Source organism: Dipodomys spectabilis, unplaced genomic scaffold, assembly GCF_019054845.1.
Source record: "Dipodomys spectabilis isolate Male_0828 unplaced genomic scaffold, ASM1905484v1 ptg000441l, whole genome shotgun sequence".
Lineage (NCBI taxonomy): Eukaryota > Metazoa > Chordata > Mammalia > Rodentia > Heteromyidae > Dipodomys > Dipodomys spectabilis.
This window is the reverse complement of record NW_024871118.1, coordinates 350,269-354,575: the sequence shown is the minus strand read 5'-3', so window position 1 is coordinate 354,575 and position 4,307 is coordinate 350,269. Positions and strand designations below refer to the sequence as shown.

At 35.9% G+C, this 4,307-nt stretch overlaps 1 non-coding gene across 1 annotated transcript; it reads right to left on the bottom strand.

The window, feature by feature from the left end:
* Nucleotides 1–3,881: 3,881 nt before the first annotated feature.
* On the bottom strand, nt 3,882–3,983 carry LOC122097937. Its single transcript, XR_006145616.1, has one exon. It is a non-coding gene; the product is annotated as a U6 spliceosomal RNA (small nuclear RNA).
* Nucleotides 3,984–4,307: the final 324 nt, after the last annotated feature.

Sequence of the window (4,307 nt, the reverse complement as noted above, 5' to 3'; positions counted from 1 at the left end):
TCCCCTCCATCATCTGTTGTTGTTAGAGTTCTTGATTATAGCCATTCTAACTGAGGTGATATGGTATCTCAATGTTGTTTTGATTTGCATTTCTTTTATGGCTAGAGAGGTTGAGCATTTCTTCATGTGTCTATTGACCATCCTCCTTTCCTCTTCAGAGAAGTTTCTCTTTAAGTATTTAGCTCACTTATTTATTGGGCAGTTGTTTCTTTGAGGATCTGTTATTGGGGGATTTAATTTTTTTGAGTTCCAGGTATATTTTGGATATGAGACCCTTGTCCATTACCAGCACAACTATGTTTATTGCAGCATTATTTACCATGGCTAAGATATGGAACAAACCCAAATGCCCCTCACTAGATGAAAGAATGAAGAAAATGTGATATATATATACACAATGGAATTCTAGCCCTCCATCAGAAAGAAAGAATTGTCCTATTTGTTAGGAAATGGAAAGTCTTGGAAAAAATTACATTAAGTGAATTAAGCCAGGCCCAAAAAACATAGGTCCCTTGGTTTCCCTTATTTGCAATAACTAGTATATATCTGAGACAAGCAGAAAAGGTCAGATAAGTTGATGTTAGGTGAAATGAACCCCAAGATAAATACTCAATTATTTATTTTTTCTTTATTGCAATTGTTTCTAACACTTATAAGATGATTTCTTTGTTGATTTGTGTGTCCGTCCCCCATGGTAAAACCCATGCTTTCACTGTATTTGATGTTGTTATAATTTTTGGAGGGGAAGGGAAAAAAACAAATCATTTAAATAGGTGGACTCATTGCAATAATAAGATGTATAAGTCCTTATGTCGAAAAACGAACTTTACATCTTTGGCAGGGGGTGGTAGTGGTTGGTGGGATGGGGGGCTGTGGGGGGAGATGGGAAAGGATGGGAACAGGACGCAAAGAAGGAGGCAACAATGCTTGATAAGAAATATACTCATTATCTTGCCCATGTAATTGTAAGCTCATTCCTAGAAGTTTATTTTAAGTATTTCACAAGTTTTATTTCTCTTAATTCTTAAGAAAACATTTGCTATAATTCTAATATTATTACCATTTTAGTGTTAGGAAATATTGTAATTATAGGCACTAAGTGCATGGCCCAAAGACACATAGTGGGGAAGTGAATGAGTCAAAATTTCCAAAAATTAGCAATAAAAAGTAGGTAAAATCCTCTCCATTCCCTTACACTCTCAATTCAATATTCATGTTGTCCAAGAAATAACAGCAATTATTGCCCACAGTAATTGTTTTCTGTCACATTTTGTCTTCAACACAGACTGTGTTGGTAATTGAGGTCTAAAGAGAGACAAATTTCTTCTGTTCCACAGTTCCAGTATACGTTTTTAACAGTACTAAAAATAGACGGTAGCTGGTGGCTCACGCCACCATATAATCCTGGCTACAGAAGGAGCTGAGATCTGAGGATTGCGCTTCAAAGCCATCCCAGGCTGGAAAGTCTGTGAGACTCTTATCTCCAATAAACCACTAAGAAAGCAGAAATGGCACTGTGGCTCAAGGAGTAGAGCACTCGCCTTCAGCTGAAAGGCGCACGGACAACGCCCAAGCCCAGAGTTCAAGCTGCATGACCAAAACAAAAACAAAAACAAAAAAAGGACTTACTGTCTTTTAAGAATCCAAAAATGAAATAAATTCACATATAATCACTCCAAAATGCTTTAAAAGCAGAAGATGATAAACAAGCCTCCATGAAGTAAATTTTCTTCTACTTTTTAAATTATTCTGAAAGCCTTGTGCTTCTTGGTCACACCTGTAATCCTGTCCACTCTGGTATCTGCTCAAGAAACTGAGATCCGTGGATAACCGTTGGAAGCCAATCAGGACAAAAAATATTCATGAGATTATTTTTTAAAAAAATTAATGAACTAGCAAAGAGACAAGAATGGAGATGTAGCTTATATAGTACCTCATCAATCTAGAGAGGAATGGCCTAGCAAGACCTTGATGCACTGAATTCAAACTCTGAGAATGAAAATGCGCGGGCATGCACATACCCAAACACACACACACATTTATTCAAAATATCTTCATATCAGTGTTTTGCATTAATTTCTTTGTTAACGATATTATATGGGTAAAATAGGGGATATATTGTCTTCCATCCCAGAACATTTTTATGTTTTATATTGTAAAAGTACTGTACAGAGTGGTTACAGTTACATGAAAAAAGTAACGAATACATTTCCTATCAAGCACTGTTACATCCTCCTTTGTTTTCCCCCACCATCCCTTCCCTCCCACCTCCACAAGTACGCTGCCCTCCCCCCACCCGCCTAAATTGTAAAGTTCATTTTTCAACATACTGTCTTGTGCATCACATTGTTGCAATGGGTCATACTGTATCCTTATTTAAGAATTTTGTTTTTTCCCTTTCCATCCCCAAATTAGAGAAGTGTATATACAAGATGGAGGTGCACCAACATCAGATACAGTGAAAACAGGGGTTTAACTGTGGGGGATGCACATAAAAATAAATCACATCGTACGTTATAAATATATTAGAAACAACAGAAAGAAATAAAAAACCACTTGTGTCCCTATCTTGGGGTTCATTTACCTTAACATCATATTATCTAGTCATATGCACATGTTTTGACTTTTTCTTTTTTTTAATTGTGAAAATACCATACAGAGGAGTTACAATTACATGGAAAAGGTAATGCGTACATTTCTTATCAAGCATTGTTGCCTCCTCCTTTTTTGTTTTTTTTTTGCCTTACCATACCTTCTTTGCTTATCCCAGAGATATATTAGTTATTGCAAATAAGGGATACCATAGGACCTATGTTTCTTTTTTTAATTGTGAAAATACCATACAGAGGGGTTACAATTACATGGGCTAGTTACTGAGTGCATTTATTTTTTTTTTTTATTTTGAGAATACTGACAGAGGATTTACAATTACATGGGCAAGATAACGAGTACATTTCTTACCAAGCATTGTTGCTTCCTCTTTGTTTCCCCTTCCCATCCCTTACCATACTCTCCCACTTCCCCAACCTGGTCCTCTTCCCCTCAAAGTATTAAAGTTCATTTTTTGACATAATGTCTTGTACATATCATTGTTGCAATGGGTCCACCTGTATCCCGAGTTAAATGAATTGGTTTTTTTCCTTCCCCTCCACAAATTATACCAACATCAAATGCAGTGAAAGCATGGGTTATACCTTGGAGGAGGGACATACAAAGCAACATAGAAATCGTCTTATAAATATTTTAGAAAAAATTGCATGAAAGGAAAAAAACAAAAAACAAAAAAAAATTTGAATATTTATCTTACGGTTCATTCCCCTAACATCGACTTATCTGACCTTTTCTGCTTGTCTCAGACACATACTAGTTATTGCAAATAAGGAAAACATGGGATGTATGTTTCTTTGGGCCTGGCTAACTTCACTTCTTTGGGCCTGGAATAATTTACTTAATATAATTTTTTCCAAGTCTTTCCATTTCCTAACAAACTGGGTGATGTCATTCTTTCTGATGGAGGCATAAAATTCCAGTACACACACACACACACACACACACACACACACACACACACACACACACACACACACACACATTTTCTTGATCCATTCGTTTACTGGGGGGCATCGGGTTTGGTTATGTATCTTAGCTATGGTAAATAATGCTGAAAGGAACATAGTTTTGCTGGTAGTTTTACTATGGTCTTGTTTTTGATCATTTGGGTGAATGCCCAAAATGGGATTGCTGGGTCTTAGGGGCGCTCTCTGTAGTCTTTTGAGGAACCTCCATACTACTTTCCAAGGTCTTCGAACAAGTTTAAACTCCCAACAACAAGGCATTAAGGTTACCTTCTGTCCACATCCCATCAGGAAATCTGTTCTTTTAAAAATCTGGAATGCTTCACAAAGTTGAGTGTCATCCTCAGTCAGGGGCTATTCTTCTCTTTATTGTTCCATTGTTAGTGTATGTGCTACTGAATTGAGCACAGAACAATTTTATATATAAAGAGTAATTGATTTTCTTAAACTAGACAATTCCACAAAAATTAAATTCAAAAGAATTGTCGTGAAATTTTAGAACCATGTATTTCTTACATAAGAACACATTTAAGAATAAAGTCAAGATTGACATGTCAAAAACAAAATAATTCCAGACATTTGTTGTTCAACGGATGTGTAGGAGGAGGAATTCAATTATTCTGTACAAGGAACCTGTCATAATGAACACTATAGAAAGTGTTAAGGTTTGTTAAAATTTTAATGTTTTAAATATGTTTAATTTTGGGAATGTGCTCATATATGCCAAAATTA